A 17,767-nucleotide genomic window follows, 5' to 3' on the forward strand; every position below is an offset into this window, starting at 1 on the left:
GCACACATGCACGCTCCTTGGCACACCCCCCCCCCCTCTTCCAGAGCTTAGGGAGCAGGAAGCTTTGGAGTTATCACAAGCCGTTACATTATCCAGGCCAAGGAAAGGGCATTTTCCCAGTTCATCTGAGGACAGCCCGTCAAGCCCGGCAGCCAGGAGCCAAGGGAGGGCCCCTGAGGGGCAGTGATTAGCCCTAGAGGCTAGAGACCTTCTGGGCATCATGTTTCTCGACTCACATAGGCACTAGGCAGGGCAGTGGAGTGCGGGGAGATGGGTAACACCCTTCAGGGATAGACATCTCCATTCCCCTGCCTTAAGGACCGTCAGCCCCAACTGAAAAAGCACAGGACACAGGAGAGGATTCTGCCTTTGCCAGGCGCTCCTTGGGGCTGGAGGGCAGGAGGGAGCTCAAACAGAAAGGGACTATACTTTTGGATATAGTCCAGTTGACCCTCTCCGGGCCTCCCTTGGACCATCCACGTTCAGGGCCCTGAGCTCTTGAGGTCCTCTCCCCCACCCGAGGGACCCAAGCAACCTCTAGGAAAATTGGACTCCTTAGCTGGCAGCCTGCCTTCCCCCCAACCCTAAAGAAACTCCTAGGATTGTCTGTTCTCCAGACCCCAGACTCCAGAGTCTCTGCCACACTCCCCTGGCGATGCACTCTCAGTTCACTCTTCCTGGACATCAGCTCTGTTGGGAAACTCTGAAACCTGAACTCCCCTGCCTGGCAGTCATTCCCCAAACTCCAATAGGCCTGCCCTTTGGAAGGGCCTTCTGACGGAGTGGAAAGAACACTGGGCCGGGGGAGTCACAGGCACTGAGGGTTCCAGCAGCCTGTTCCCAGCCTCGGTCTTTTTCCCAGGCAAATAAGGGAGTTAGTCTGGAGGATCTCCGAGGTCTGCCATTCTGTGATCCAGAAAAGAGCTGGTAACTTTCCTTTGATAATGATGATACAAAACACACTAAAACAATGAATGCTGGGAACCAGGCCTCAGCTCTGGGAAGATGGCGACAGTGGCAGTGGCTCTGGTTGTTTTCTAACAGGCTGAGAATCAGGAAAACCTTCTCTCAGCAAAGGAGGTGACAGCTGGTGGGAAGCAGGGGAGCTATTTCTGGAAACAACAATGAAGGGCTGAGGGAAGAAGCTTTAGAAAGGTGGGGGTGGGGAGGGGGTTGTAGGGGCCTCCTTGCCCTCCTCTTCCTTAGAGGGTGGCACCTGAGCTGAAGGAGCATCACCCCAGTAGAGAAGAACCACCTCTGCTGGGGGTGGAAAGGTGGACAGGGTGAAAGCCAGAGGCTAGAGGGTGGCACCCAGGAGAGAATCTGCTGGCAAGATGCTTCTCCCTACCCAAGAAGTCAGTTGGCTCCATGTGCTCATCTGCCTTCTCCCACCTCAGAAAGCCAGGGCATGTGCCAGCTGACTGATGGGGTCTAGGCCCAGGCAACAGCATAGGGCTGCCTGGTTCAATGCCAGCCAAGATCCCACAAGCTGACACCTTCATGCCATCTTCTCACCACTGAGAAGCAATCACTAGAATCTGGAGAAGACTTTACAGCTATGGAGCAGTGCTAGCATCTTATCTCCTTGGGGAGGGGTATGCTGTTGGGCAGTGCAGGACTTGAGGCCCAACTCAAATCTGCCTAGCTATGTGACCCCAGATAAGTCTCTTCCCTTCTCTTGAATTCAGTTTCCTCATCTGTACCAGAACAGCTACTTGGCATTGATGGAAATGAGGACTCCTATGCTCCTATGACTTATAATTATCACCAGGAATCCTCCTTGAGTCTGCCAGCCACAATGCATTTCCCACTACCCTGGAATTCTTTTATGAGTCCCCATATGAGGACACATCTCCCCTAATAGAATATAAACTCTTATTTGGTGGTTGAGCAATGACCACCCTCCGATCCACCCAAAGCATCTGAGAAGCAGAGAAAGGAATATTGCTGACCTTCACTATACTCAAGAAGAAATGGAGTCCTTGGGAAGGAAATCAATTTGCCCCAAGTCACCCAGCCAGTCTGTGGCAAAAGTGGGCCTGAAACTCTGGACTTCTGCCTTTCTGATCATTATTCATGGCACTCCGAAGCTCCCCAGTCAGTCAAGTCTCATTCATAGGCTTTTGATGGGGAGAGGACAGAAGGCCCTGATGGAGCCTAGCTCGAGTTTCATTCACCCTCAGTTCCAGAAAGAAGGTATACAGTCTCATTGTTATCTTCTTATCCTTCCTCCCTACCTCCCCTACCCATATCCATCCATCCAAGGTACAGCATGGGATGGAGGAAAACTCCCAGGGCTAGCAGACGTTATGCTCATAGGCCCCAACCCTGGAATCATCCCCCTGGAATTATCCACTGGAGGCTGAGAAGCGGGCACTACTGCTAGCATCTCAGCCCTCTGCCCAAGCACCTGGCATTCCTGAGGCCCACCTGTGCCCCCACCACCCGCTTCAAGCACTTGATGCTTCCTGCCCACTCGCCCCCAGCTGAGCTTCTGCTGAGTGTGAAACAGGCCACCCGAGATTGTTGAGCTAATTTCCTGGAAAAAGTCTGCTCTTGTCTTTTGTCTGGGGTCGGGCAGTTACTGGAAAAGCAAATAAATAAGCTCAGAAGAAAAAAAGCCCAACAGAGTAAATTAAGCTGAGAGGCAATGCCAGATGCAAGTCACCCTTCATCTGTTGCAGACACTAGCAAGGCCTTCCACAGTGAATGGAACCATGGAGCAGTCTCCAGAAAAAAGGAGAGGATGCTGGGAGACCCTGCCCTTGCCCCAAAGGGCACCAAACCCAGAAAGGCACTAGGACGAATCCCCAAATCCAAAAGTCACTTTGCCCCAGGCACCGAGCCAAGTGCTGGGATACAAGATAAAAATGAAACCATCCCTGCCTTCTGGGAGCTGACATTCTACCAGTTCTGGGAACCTGGATTTGGGCTCAGAGAACCCAGATTTGAATTTGTTTCTAATATCAGCCTTGGTGGCCTTCAACGCTCTGGGCCTTGGCTACATTTAATAGCCAGAGAAAGAAAAAGGGAATATGAATGGGGACTTGGGCAGATGCACATTTACACAGTCTCACAGCTCCTTGAGGAAAGAAGTCCTTTCATTTCTGCTGTGGTAGCACTTAAATGCTCAACCACTGACTGAGGAGCTATGAAACAAAGGAGCCAGGATCTGAGGCTCCATCCAGATCTGAATCCTCGATCTTAGGATATCATTAGGTCCCTCCCTTTCTAACTCCAAGGCCCTTCCTCATGACCTAAGCCCATTTTTGGCAAGCCTATATGGTACATGTGCCGGAGGGGGCTGCTCCCTTCCCCCTGTCCACAAACACCTGAGGACATTTCTCACTTTGCACCCCCTTTCCTAGCAGCTCAGTGGGAATGCTTCCTTCCTCCCCTGTCTGGGGGAGAAGGGGGGGGGGGGTCACAGGTGGTAGGGTTGCAGTTTGGGTCTCTAAAAGGTTCACCATCACCACCCTAGACTAATCTCCTGCCCCCATGCAAAAATTCTCAGTTTTCCCTAATCAAGGGCCCATCTCTGATTTAGTCTCTGAGCACCTCCAGGGAAGGGAAGCTCACTATCTCTTCAAATAACATAGTCCAGGGTGAGACAGTTCCAAATGTTAGAGATTCCCCTTGTGAACAGTCTCAGCCTTACCCCTAATCTTTCCTATCTCTCTCTTAAAGCCTGCCCTTAGCCTAAGAGAGAAACTTCAGATGTGCAAGCGAATGGAGGACAACTCCAGGAAAAGGCAGGCCTGCTCCTAGAGGCCCACTGCGGAGCAGGACCAGGCCAAAAAGCCTCATCAGAGCATATGGTGACTTAACACATTACTACTTCCAAACACCAGGAGGGTGGCTCGTACTGAGCACTGAAGCCACACTCAATGGCCTAACCTAGGAAGCCCCTAACATGGCTCCATCAGCACCCGGAACCTCCCAAAGACTTGCTCAATTCCTGCAGTCCAGGGAGCTTTCCTCCCCACCACAAGAGACATTTTGCCTTGTACTGGCCACTCAGGGCTGCAAAGCCACAGGACTGTCCCTCTACATCATACCAATAACTTCACACAGTGGGAACCCAATTTCAAATGTTCCCAAACTGCTTTCTGAATGCCTACTATGTGCTAAACCAACAGCTGAGCCCCTCCAGCCCAGGAACCTCCCTCAGACAGGGCTGCTAAAAGAGATTTCCTGGCCAGGTGTAATGAGTTACCCTGCATGAATGAGTCTCAACTTCACATCCAAACCAACTCAGCAAGTATTTATGATTGTTACTGTTTGGTTGTTTTTCAGTGTCCAACTTTTCATGATCCCATTTGGGATTTGCTTGGCGGAGATACTGGAGTGGTTTTGCCTTTTCCTTCTTCAGCTCATTTAGTAGATGAGGAAACTGAGGCCAGCAGGCTCACCCAGAGTCACACAGCTAATAAGTGTCTGAGGCCAGATCTGAAGTCTCTACAGGGCCATCCAGCTGCCCCCAGGCGCTGTGTCAAGTGTCAGGAATACAAAGACAAAAGGAAAACCGCCTGCCCTCAATCAGCTTGTGTGCTCTAGGAAAAGCTAGAGCAGGTAAAAGGTAAGAAGTTGGATGAAATGGAGGAACAGGAGAGCAAGGACACTAGAGAATTGGGAGAGATTTCCCAGAGGAAGCACATAACTTACCTATCTCTAACATCTCCTTAATGACAGGCTTACAAATCTACAAACCAGGAAAGGGCCTGGACCCTTCTCCAAGAGCTCCAAGGCCCACCTCTAACCAGTTGGCCAGGAAAACCCAAAAGATGCGCCTAGGCCTGGGGCCATTGGGGAAGGTGGAGTTATTTCTCTGGACATACAACTCCCTGCCCAGAAGGGCTAAGAGGTTTACCAGCTCCTCACAGGAGCTGCCAGAGGCAGGGACTGGGGCTTCTCACCATGTTTCCAAGCTCCCAATTGGCCTTGAGCATCTGGAAGGCAGGGAGACCAGGATCATTGCAGACCCGGTTCCTCCCTCAGCCCCCAACCCACTTGAGATCAGATGGGCAACCCAGGGACACAAAGCCAGTGGCTGAGCACATGGGACGGGGACGTCCCCAGGGCCTGCTCCCATGAAATGAGAGGGTTAAAACAAGCCACCCACAAAGACAGCAGCAGCCTAACACCCAAGAGCCCCCACTGTTTGACGTGCTCAATCCTTTAATTACTCAGAGTTGCAAAATGAGTGTTTATTTGTGTTACAAGCCAAGAGACAATGACTAAGAGACTTTCTAGACTGCAGGGTTTAGGATGAAGTCTTCAAAAACCCAGTATACCGCCACGTTTTGGGGGAGAGGCAAGTTGGGAAGAAAGGTCTGAAAATCCCAACTGAAGCTGGGAGTACCCCTGCCCCCTACCCACCAAGTCTGGGCAAATATTGCAGTTGGGCTGGTCATCTGTAGTCTGCTTTAAATTACAATTATATTAGAAGCATTTTGGTAGCTCAATGGATAGAGCACCAGGCTGGGAGTTGGAAGATCCTGGGTTCAATTGTGGCCTCAGACACTTCCCAGCTGTGTGACCCTGGGTAAGTCACTTGACCCCCATTGCCTAGCCCTTACCACTCTTCTGCTTTGGAACCAATACACAGTATTGACTCCAAGACAGAAGGCAAGGGTTAATTAAAAAAGAGCAATTCGATTATAAGCCCTTTGAAGGCAGGGACAGTCTTTGGTCTCTTTTTGTACCCCCAGGACAGCACAGGGCCTGCCCTCAGTAGGAGTTTAATTGATTGAAAAACCAAAGCTCCACATCCACCACAGTGTTTCATCTACTAAACTACAGAGGGAGAGGGTCATCAGAATAATAACAACCAGGCAAGTTAGGGCAAGGACTAAGATTCCCATTTAATTTTTTATTTTTTTAAATAAACCCTTACCTTCCGTCTTGGAATCAATACTGTGTATTGGTTTTAAGGCAGAAAAGTGGTGAGGGCTGGGCAATGGGGGTTAAGTGACTTGCCCAGGGTCACCCAGCTGGGAAGTGTCGGAGGCCAGGTTTGAACGCAGGACCACCCCCCCCCCAGTCTCTAGGCCTGGCTCTCAATCCACTGGGCCACCCAGCTGCCCCCAGATTCCCATTTTAGAGACACAAAAACTGAGGTTTCACTATATACAGAGCTCTGTCCAGCCTTTCAACTTCAAAGTCAGTGCTTCAAGTGAAAGGAAATGTGTTCATTAAATGACATGGATCAGGCAGGTGGAAGTAGAAAGGATGCTGGGTTCTGAATCAGGAGAGGTTCCTAATTCTGCTGCTCCTTATACGTGCTTAAGCACCCTGACTAAATCACAAAACTCCCCAGGGTCTTAGTTTACCCATCTATCCGATGGGGTCGTGATAGGGAAAGCACTTTTTATCCTCGAGGACACCCCCACCTGGGTGCGAGTCTTACTTACTAAGTCTTTCTTTTAAACTTCAAGGAACTTCCAAGAAAACACTGGGATCACAGGATTTAGAGCTGGGGTGGGAAGCTTCACTAGACAGCAGTCTCACTCCTCCTTTTACACAGGAGAGAACTGAGAGTCAAGAATGGGAAAGGACCTGTCCAAGGTCACACAGCCGGCCAGTGGCAGGGTTGAGACTCCCCCCCCCCCCCCCATTCCAGCCTCTCCTGGTTAGAGGTCCTTTGATTTCAGGCTACAAGTCTGACAAGGCCATCTGGTCCAGCCCTCAGAGATCCAGATCCTGAAGCCATCCACCCAAGGGCCCAGAGATCGCACAAGCCCCCTCAGCATCAGCCGTTCTTTCCACCTGCCTCCCTGAGGAGGATGTCCTGAGGCCCCAAGGGATGCTAGCTCAAAAGAGCAACTGATGGAGTCTGCTGTCACCAGGCCGGCAATGTTGGCGCGGTCCTCCTGAGGCCGTTGGTCATGGAGACAACAGACCCCCCACTGCCGCCCCCAATAAGCCTGCACCCCAGCCTGCGGCAGGCAGGCAGGCAGGCAGGCGGGCTCCCTCCACAGGGAGGTGAGAAACCAGCTTGTTGACAGCAGGCCGAGGAGTTATTTACCTTACCACATCCTGCCAGCAGCCCAGTGGCTTCGCCGCGAGGGCCACGCAGCCCCCGCCTTCGGAGGGTAGAGGCAGGGTCTGGGAAGGCAGCCTCCCTGGCCTCCTGGGGACCAAAGAGAACGCTGTCTTCCTGGTACACCTGGAGGGCAGGTGGGGGGGATGGCACAAGAGGAAGGGAAGCCCCGTCCACCCCTGCTCCAAGGTAAACACCTCCAACTCACTGAACTCTTCACAGACAACCTTCCCAGAGAGCCACTGCAGCCTCCCTACTCACTCCCCTAACTCTCCATTCCAGTCCTTCCCTCCGCCACGCACAACTGGTTCCAGCGGACGGCCTCCCCCAGGGACTGGGGCATCCAGGTACATGGGAAGGGCCCTCTCCACCTGCATGCCTAACAAAACAGCCAATGAGAGAGCCAACACCCAGGTGCAAAAGGCCTGCATGGTAGCTCAGGGCCTGGGCCAGTGTGCACACCCCAGATCCTCCCTCCCTGTCCGGCAGACCGCAGCACGCTGGCCTCTCCGTGAGACTCGCTGGCCTTCAGCTGCCCTCCCCTCTGCTATGGAACCAGCCTCCTACCCGGCCTCCCTGCTTCCAGGTTCTCTCCTCTGATCATCGGCCTTCTCTTCCAACAAGGGCTCTCATCGCATCCCTCCCGTGTCTCCACTAGACCAAGGCCCTGCACAGCCTAGCCTCAACGTGCCCGTCCTCCAGGCTCATTCCCCCACCAGTCCAGCCCAAATGAATCACACAGTGTCCTTACACGGACCTTGTACTTTGGAAGACAACAGGGTACAGTAGAAGGGGCAGAGCTCTGAAGTCCCAAGACCCGAGTTAGAATTCTGAAACAGATGCTGTGTATCACCCTTGGTCTCGGCTTCCTCATTTGGGAAGGGGCGGCCTTCCTCCTCTGATGGTCCCTTTTGATCCTTTTCCTACATCCTGCTCTACGATGACTCCTTGCCATTGCCCCCTTGGAGAGGAATGAAAATTGAGCCTGGTGCAAGTGGTAGTGCGGTAGCTGGAAGACCAGAGAACCCTTGTTAAAGCCTGCTCTGGCCATTCACTATCCACCTAGTCTACCAAATAAGAGGCTGGAAAGCCCCCAAGGTCTCAGGTTCAGCTCCCTCTAATCATTGCACGCACTCCAATAAGCTTTTCTGGAGGCGGGCCACGTGTGGGGTCCTGGGCTTAGCTCTGACACAGCTCTTTCCTCACAAGCCACACCAATAGCCCCACTTTACATATGTAGAACCTGAGGTTCCAAGGAATGAAGGGACTTCCCCACTGTCACAAGAGCACATCCTGCTCTACGATGACTCCTTACCATTGCCCCCTTAGAGAGGAATGAAAATTGAGCACTGGGGCTCTATCAGCAAAAAGTGCTTAGCAGCCACCCACTACGTGCGAGGCACCTTCAGGGGAGACAACACGTCACCCATGAGAATCTGCCAAAGAAGTACGGTCACTGGAGGGGAGGGAGATCCCAGCCACTGAGGGCAGTCAGCAAAGCCCTCCATTTCACTTCAGCACTTCAGCTGAGTGTTGCAGGAAATGAGGAATTTTGAGAAGCTGTCAGGAGAGAGAGCGTGTTGGGCAGTACAAAGGCAGAGTGTTGTGAGTGAAGAGTAGCACAAACTCAAATCTGGCTAAGCCACACAGCTGCAATGAGTACAAGGCTGAGAAGGTAGGACTTGAACCCAGCTCTCTTTCCATGCACGACACCCTGCCAACAGATATGCTCTCTCCTGGAGCGCTTACTACAACTTTCCTTTTATGACTGTTGCCCGCACACGTGTCTTAGCTCTTCTTTCTTTGCCATGAGCCCTCTGAGATTTTTCCTGGCCCTCAGTGGCCACCATAAAGGGCCTGGGCACAGCTGGGTCCCTAGTGATCTTCTGCGGCCTTAGCAGTGTGCACGAGGGCTTCCGAGTTTCGTTCCAGACCCCAATTCACAATTCTAGGTTCCCAGCAAACCCCAGCCCACGCCCCCAAGTAGAAGATAAGAGTCCTGGTAGGCAGGGCCTCTCAGGCTCATCCTTGTATTCCAAATGCCTTAAAGAGTGCCTGGCACTCAAGGAAGTTTGATGAACTGAATGGAACTCAAAACAGCACTGGCAAACTGAACTATCAATGGCTAAAGCTCTGTTTTGGGCCCTGCTGACATCCCCAGACATTTGGCTTTTGGCAATAGCTCATTCCCCTACTTTCCTGGATAGCCTTCATTTTTTTTAGTCTCCTCATTTTATTTATTTTTATTTTTTGAAAATGTTACTTAATTAGTTAATTTAGAATATTTTTCCATGGTTATGTGATTCATGTTCTTTCCTTCCCCTCTCCCATAGCTAACCACAATTCCACCGGTTTTACATGTGTCATTGACCAAGACCTAGTTCCATATTATTGGCATTTGCACCAGGGTGATCGTTTAGAGTCTACATCCCCAATCCTATCCCCATCGACCCATGTGATCAAGCAGTTGTTTTTCTTCTGTGTTTCCACTCCCACAGTTCTTTCTCAAGAGTCCCTCAGAATTGTCCTGGATCACTGCATTGCTGCTAGGAGAGAAGTCCATTACATTTGATTGTGCCACAGTGTGTCAGTCTCTGGGTAGTACAGTGTTCTCCTGGTTCTGCCTGGATAGCCTTTATGCTGCTCTGCAGAAATAGCATTCTCTACCTCCTGCTTCCATAACTTTATTCAAGCTGAGGCCACGCCTGCAAAGCCATCCCGACTCATTTCTAACTCCTGCAACCGTCCCCCATCCCACCCCAGCTGCCTTTGCCTTTCCTGGCTTCCCCAGCCCCACTTGCTCGGGTCACTGACTATGATCTGGTATATGGCCTATACTTATTTATCAGTAGACACGTTGTATAAGTGGGGCATGGAGTGTCTCACCTTGGTAGCTAGCTGTATTTAACATTTATTATAGGTGCTTAATTCTCTGAGTCCTCAAAGCTAATCTGTGCCATCCCTGCACATTCCCTAGGCTAGATCCTCTCTGCCTCCCTCCCCAGGGCTGCCACACTCATACCAAAATGCTCAGAAGGAACACCTCCATAGTGGGGGGGGGGGGGGGGGGATAAGGGCAGCATGTTAGGGACTAGACTTGGGAGTCAATGAAGAAGACCTGGGTGTCAAGTCCACAATTCTAACTAGTTTAGAGATATTGGACAATCCCTTAACAGAGCCTCAGTTTCCTTACTTTTAAAGTGAGCAACAACACTTCCCTCTCAGGATAGTGGTACGGATCAAATGAGATCACTCTAAAGCTTTAGCACAAGGCCTGGCACAGAGTAAGGGCTACACTGATGTTATTGCTGGGGTTGTTTCAACTATGTTTGACTCTTTGTTGACTCCATTTGGGGTATTCTTGGAAAAAAAAATGGACTGATTTGCCCTTTCCTTTTCCAACTCATTTAATAGATGAGGAAACTGAAGCCAACAGGGTAAAGTGACTTGCCCAGGGTCACACATATAAATGTCAGCTATTATTACAACAATTTATGATTGTGAGCATCTAATGAGCTCATAGATATTAAGGACTTGGCAAACCTTCCATTGCTAAGCAAATGTGTGCCATTATTATGATTATTACCACCAAGATCACTATTGATAAGGTCCCCTACTGGAGGGCCCTTCTCCAAAGCTGTAGGGTGACCATAGCCCAGAACTTGGGATTTACATAGGAGCAAACAGGAATGAAAGCCCTCCTCCTCCTCCCTAAAGGGAGTTCAGGAAACTCAAATCTCAAGATCTGACCACATGAAGGCATTCTAAAGTGACTAGGGCAGTGTTGGGGAGGCAGGGGAAGCTCATGGGCAGGACCAGGTGTCAGGAGATACTGGCCTGGCGGGCTGAGCAAAAAACACCCCGCCCAGCAGTTCCCCCAACAAGGAAGTTCTCCAGAGTAGCTGGTGGGCCTGAGATGCCAGAAACAGCCTTCTGGCCATCTGGGTACAGCAGGACCCAGCCAGAAGCCAAGTTTGCTGGGGCCGGGGACACTGAGAAACTGTAAGAATAAGACAGGGGCAGCTGTGGGGCTTAGTGAATAGAGAGCCAGGCCTGGAGTCAGGAGATCTTGAGTTCAAATCTGACCTCAGACACTTCCTAGCTGTGACCCCAGGCAAGTCACTTAGCGATGCCTCCCCCATTGACTAGCCCTTACCCTTTGGCCTGGAAAACCATCACCGTCCTCCACTAGGCACATGTGTTCCCTCAACAAGGCCATCTTTCTTCAGAGCACACTTTGAGACCTTGAGCTGGGACGTGGGGGCCTACGTGAATGGGTTTGAGTTAAAAGCAGCCTAAGATTATTGGGCATTTATATATCCCCAGGAGATCAAAAGCAGAAACAAGGTTTCCATATCCCTGAAGGATTCCCAGAAGAACTTACTTGTTTTTTAGTAGCAAGAACTGGGGGCCACGAGGGTGCCCATTGATTGGGGAATGGCTCACATACCTTGGGATAAGAGAATGTAATAGGACACTGTTGTACAGGAAAGATGACAGCCGTGAGGAATTCAGGGGAAGGGGGGAAGTCACAGGAGCTGATACAGAGTTGAACAAGGAATAATGAAGGCAGGAAATAACCAAACAACCAATAATGAGCCCAAGAATGGACCTTGGAAGCTGTGGGGTGGGGGCACCTCAGGGGGTCAAATGCTGCAGACACACGGGATCTGTTGGCTTATTTTAACTGCTCTTTGTTACAGAAGAAGGGGGGGCCGCATGAACACAAAATACGCCAACAGAATTCATTTGAAACAGCCTTTAAAATGGGGCAAGAGGATGCCAGGACCACAGAAGAACAGGAGAAGGTCAGTCATTCCCAAGACCCCACTCCCCCTACCCCGGGAGCTGAGAGAGGGGGAGGGAGCAGGACGGGTTCTGCCCTGCCAGGAGGGGCTGGAGTGAGTATTCCTGCTGAGAGACAGCCTCCAAGGAGGTATCAGTGCCCATCAGCTGGCAGAGGCCAGACCACACACACATGCAGCACAGGGGAGACAGGAAGTTGCAGGATGCCAGGTCATAAGCACTTTTGCCTTGTCCTTCCACACCTACCTACCATGTGCCTAACTAACCCTGGGGAGCAGGAAGGGACACGGAAGGCAGAGAAACAACTCTAGGTCTTCGGGGAGCTTGGTCTCCAGAGGGACAGCTTCTGAACTGAGTGAAAATAATAGGCCAAAGCAGGAAATAAACTCCCCTCCAAGTACCATCAGTGAGGGAGCTTTCAAGGGCGGACAGATTGAGTGCCTTGGAAGGGTGGGGGGGTGGCAGTGGCCAGGGGAGAACCTGCAGCTGGCCTGCCACCTCTCTTAAAACAACTGTTTCTTCCCAACTCACTGTTCTGCTCCACATGGACCAAAACCATGCCAGGGAGCTGTAGCTCCTTCTCCAGGGAGTCTGCCCTGCCCTCCCGACCCAATGACAGAGAGAGGCGATCCTTGCCCAGCTCCCTTCATCCTCTTCTCCCAAGGCCCGGCCTGTGCCCAGGTCCAATTCCCCCAACTGGGGCCTCCTACTTCTTGGTCTTTCATCTGGAGGAGGCTGACACAGCCAACCCCACCCCCGCTCTGGCCTCTTTGTCGGCAGGCATCGAGTTGCTTAGGGTCCTTCCCAAGGAGAGAGTCCTGAGTAGTTCACAAGGCCCAACAAAGTCCAGTTGTAGAATCTGAGGCCTAGATGGAGCCTTAGGCCCATCTGCTCCAAATGTCCTTCAGTGAAAGCCAATCCACTTCCCCAGACCACCCCTCCAATTGCTCCCTTTGCCACTCATTTAACTTATACTAGACTGATTTCTAGGCATGTCATAGCCCTCCCTAAGGAGAATATCAGCTTGTTGAGGGAAGGGATTCTTTTGTCCTTGCATCCCCAGGGCCTGGCAGAGAGGTTTGGCCCATAGGAGGACTTAGAGAAATGCTTGCGGATCTATGGCATTGAACTGAAGAAACCAAAGCCTCCAAAGATAACCGATGGTCCTAAGTCTACAAAGAAGAGGGGACTTTAAAGACCTTCATTTTACACATGAGGAACGTGAAGCCTGAGGATATGAAGTAATGCTGCTCTAAGAAGTGATAGCTCTAGGATTTGAACCTACATCCTTTGACTCCAAATTTGGTCCAAGGTCACAGGACTAAAACAAGAAGTCAAGCCCTCCAAGGTTATCCAAAAGGTGGCCAGGGTACTAGGGTACTAGGCGAGGCTCTATCAGTGCCTTGCTCCATGGCCTAGGCCAAGCCCCTTTCTCTGGGTTTCTGTGACTCCAACTCTCTATCTGAAAAAAAGGGCTTTAGGGGAGAGGAATTCCTTCTCTCCTGAAAAGCTCTGGGAAATGAGATGATAAAGTAGGGGAAAGCCACCAAGCCTAGGTGACAGAAGAACGTTGAGCCTAGACCAGGCTTCAATATCAATCAAAAAGCTGTTCTCTGTGAAGAACGGGGGGAGCAGAAACACAGACGCAAAACAACAGCTTGATCACATGGCTTTCTGGGGATAGGATTGGAGATGTAGACTCTATGCAATCACCCTAGTGCAAATATCAATAACATGGAAATAGGTCTTGATCAGTGACACATGTAAAACCCAGTGGATTGGCTACGGGAGGGGAGAGGAGAGAGGAGGGGAGGGAAAGAACATGACAATAAGCATGAACTGTAAAATAAATAAATAAATGAATGAAAAAAAAAGAAGGGGTGGAGGAGATTAAAAAAAAAAAAGGATGTTCTCTGTGGAAGGAGGCAGTGAATGGTAGGGAAGAGACCCCAAAGAGCAGCTGTGGTCAAAAAAAGGAATTGTCAGAAGGAATGCCTAAGGGAAAGGACAAGAAGAAGCCAATGGATGGAAGAAAAAAGATAAGACAATTGTGAATGAAAGACACTCAGAGAGTTGAGGTAACACCAGGGACTTCACTACTTGTCCAGAAAAAAAAATGGCAGAAGTGAATGAAGAACCAGGAGCAGTAGGTATCTAGTGAAACAAGGCAACTGCAGGCTCACGTCAGAAAGAACTCCCTAACGAATAAAAGCAGCCAGAAGTGGAATGAGCAGCCTGGAAAGACAGTGGGTTCTCCTGAGGGTAGGGAGCTTCCATCAGAGCCTGGCTAACTAAGTCAGGTGGCCTGGAGCAGGATTCTGTTCCCAGAACATGGCCACTAAAGTCCCTTCTGACAGAAAAGTCAAGATGGCAGGTTTTGAATGAGGGAATGAGAAATAAATGGAGCTTCTGGTCATTCCTGGCTCCAGCTGCCAGGGAAGGCAGCAAGAGTCAGATTCCTTTGAAGGAGGATGGGGTTAATATGTAACATCAAAATGAGAGAAATAGTGAGAGCTGGACAGGGCTGAGGCAGAGACAAGGAGAGAGATCCCTGACCTGGGAGAAGGAAGGACAGAGATCACTTCCAGAGGGTAAGAAATGAGCTAGGACACAGGCAAGACCTGTGGTAATCACAAACTTCTCTAGAAAGGGCAAGACGGAGATCAGAAATTTGAGAGAGGAATTAATGGTCAGAGAGACCCTTTTTGGGTCAGAGAGAAGGTGCCCCCACTGCCACATAGGAGAGCCAGTAAGCTCTACTCAACCCCTTACCATCCCAACTTCACTCAATCTATCCATACAGTTCTTCCTTGTGCTTAGCTTCTAATGATTCCATGTGTCTGACTCAGAATATAAGAACTAGAAGTAACCTCAGGGATCCCCTGGGTCAGCTCTACCAAAACCCCCAACACCCTTCACAATATCCCCAATAAAAGGCTATCTTCCCTCTCAGACACATGGAGTTCGGAACTTTTAAAGAGCTCTCATTAGCCCCCCTTGGCTTCCAGGGTCCTCTTTCTGCCCTCAAAAGCCAAAGAAAATAAATCTAAGACTCTCCACACAAACCCAATCAGATATTTGAAGATGAGACAGATGACAGAACAAGGAAGACCCAAGTTCAAGACCAAACTCAGACATCTGACTTGAAGTGTGACCCTGAACAAGGCATTTAACTTCTGCCTTGCTCAGTTTAATCATCTGCAAAACGGGGATGGTAATAATAGCCCCTCTCTCCCTAGGTTGTTGGGAAGGTCAGTTGAGTGAACCTCCATAAAGGACTCTGCAGACCCTAAAGCATGTCACTGATTATGGTTATCATGAGGAATCTTCTCTGACATTCTATCTGCTGCCTACCAAGTTAGTGCACCAGAGGCTGGATGACAAGGATGGCATCTTTCCCAATCTTCTGGGCTTCCTCCAATTACCCAGGCCAATGCCCAAGTGACCCAGAGCACAGAATCAGGAGAGGTTTCAGCAGCTCCCATCCCTACCTCTGCCACTCAGTGGGGTCAACATGGGCAAATCTAGAGATTTCTAGGCCACCCTCAGTTTCTTCATCTGATATCTGTAGTACCTGTCTCTGTTGGGCTGTTGTGGGCATCAAAGGAGAGAATGAATGGGGAGCCCTCTGAAAACTGAAATTCTCGATCAATGTCAGCTGTTTTTTTCTCTCTTTCCTCTATGGCTCTCTATAGGCATTGAGCAAACTCTCCTATGGTATTTGTCTGGGGAGGTATTATCTCCTTTTATTGGCTAGGAGTTCTGGGAGGGCATGGTCCCTCCTCCTCAGGATCCCAATCTAAGTAGGTACTCTGGAAATGTTTCCTGAATAAGTGTCACCTACCTTATACTCAACACTGCTTCAGCCATAAAGGAACTCTTTTTTTAGGGGGAAGAACAAAACAAAGCAGCTCTCCCCAGAATCTAGATGGAGAAACTAGAAGGCACCTGTCTCTTTCTCACCTCTGAGAGGACTTCCTGACAGATCCAAGGACTTTCTTCAGAACCAGCAGCAAAGTTCTGCTCACCAACAGACCTGAATAGCTTCATGAAGAAGAGAGGCCAGCATCCATCCACACAGTGGCAGGACTGTAGTGGGGGCCCTGACTGATGGCCAAGAATTATTAGTTCTAATTACCTCCCACATAATTCTGCTTGTGGGTTGGTTTAAGGACTGGGGTGATGTTTGTCCCTTGGGGTTCACTGGAGAGAGTCAGCACTATCTCTAAACAAAGCTAATACTTATGGGTTCATAGACTTTTGGACCAGAAAGGGCCTTCATTTGACCTGCTCATTTTAAGGATGTGGAAACTGAGGCCTATTGGCTAAAGTGCTAGGTAAAGATTCAGAAAGACCTGAATTAAACTTCTGTCTCACAAGTTAGCTGCAGAGACCTTGGGCAAGTTACCTACCTTCTTGGTTTCCTCTACTGTAAAATGGAAGTGATAATCCTGGTAGTAACCTTCAAAGGGGATAGATGACACATGGAAAGACCTTTGGAAGCCTTAAAATGCTACATAAACCAGTTACTGGTATACTGTTGTCCAAATGATGAATAAGGTCAGTTGTTATATCTATTACTTTTCCAAGGTCACCAAGGTCATTAGTACCAGGGCCAGGATTTGAACCCACATCTTCTGGCTTCTTTCCATTATACCACCTTGAGAAGTCAACTGTTTGCAAGCTGGCCACCTCCCTACCCCAGGAAAGTGCCTCCTCCTGCCTGTGTGGATGCTTCTTCCCACGGGGCAGATCCTGGGCCACAAAGAGCCTCCCAAAGAAGAATTCTCCCAACGCAGGGGGAAATCTCTCAATGAGCTTGCCGTGGGCACGGAAGTGCCAGTTCTTTGGCACTGTTAAGGCGAAGGGCATTTACAATAAAGGAAAGAAAGCTTCCCCCTCTGACCGCAAAGAGGCGGCTCAAACCCACCAGCTGCCCTGCCCGAGGCATCCGGCGAACACAGCGGGCAAAGGTTACCCCGGGTGGCTCCAGCTCCGGGTGGAGGGACCCCCGGAGCTGCCCTCCAGCTCCCATCCTCTCGGCCGTGCCCACGGACAGGTTGGCACGAGGAGGAGCAGCAGCGGAGACGATGGAAGGGGGGGAGGTCCGAGGAGCCCGGACCCTCGAAGTGAGGACCAGGCCAGTGACCCGGACGACAAGAGAAGCCATCAGCGTGCCCCTGGGGAGGGGGCTTCGGCCAAGGTCAGGGTAGGCCGGGCCCCCAACCCCCTCCCTGTAATGGCACTGGATACAGTCTGCGCCCCCCTCCCCCGCTCTCCCGGGGGGAGGGGCCCTGCGCCGCCGCCCCCTCCCCTGGCCCCCCCTCACCTGTCACCGGCGGCCGCAATGGGTCGTCGGCGGGCGCCTGCTCCCGCCCATCGCCGTGCGGCGGCGGCCTCCTGCGGCAGCTCCGCGGTCCCGGGTGGCCGTGGATCGAGCTCGGCGTCAGGCCCCAACAGCTCGCGCAGCAGCGACGGAGCGCGCGCCCCCCTCCCGCAGTACTCCTCCCCTCCCTCCCGGCCCTCCCTCCCCTGCCCGCGACTCGCCACCCCCGCCCGCCCCCTAGCCGGAAGAACCGCCCCCTCCAGCCACAAACAGGAACTGACGTATAGATGACGAATGAGGCGCCCGGAGCGGGGGAGGGGAGGCAGGGCAGTGCAAAAGCTGAAAGTGCGCAAACTCCGGCTGAAGGACTCTGGGAAATTGGCCCGGTAGCTGCGCCTGCGCAGTTTCAGAAAGGGAGGGCATCAGGGAAAGAAAACGGAGCCTGCGACAGGCGTGGTTAGGGAGGTGTTTAGAACCGAATTGTTCCCTATAAAGGATTGCGCAGGCGCTTGGAACGGGGGTGGGAAGGAAGGTGTTACAGCGCCCAATCCCTAAACCCAAGTGAGGTGAGGCGCGCAGGCGCAATTTTGCCA

The 17,767-nt window shown here is 51.2% G+C and overlaps 1 protein-coding gene across 2 annotated transcripts in view; it reads right to left on the reverse strand.

Annotated features, from left to right (window-relative positions):
* The window catches only part of AKT2 (AKT serine/threonine kinase 2), a 43,492-nt gene extending 26,104 nt beyond the window's left edge, over window positions 1-17,388 (reverse strand). For both annotated transcript variants that reach the window (XR_008911612.1, XM_056796200.1), the window contains exon 1: window positions 17,178-17,388. The gene's annotated coding sequence lies outside the window, so the exon portion shown is untranslated. The remainder of the gene's footprint in view (window positions 1-17,177) is intronic.
* Window positions 17,389-17,767: the final 379 nt, after the last annotated feature.

This window comes from Monodelphis domestica, chromosome 4 (genome assembly GCF_027887165.1).
Source record: "Monodelphis domestica isolate mMonDom1 chromosome 4, mMonDom1.pri, whole genome shotgun sequence".
Lineage (NCBI taxonomy): Eukaryota > Metazoa > Chordata > Mammalia > Didelphimorphia > Didelphidae > Monodelphis > Monodelphis domestica.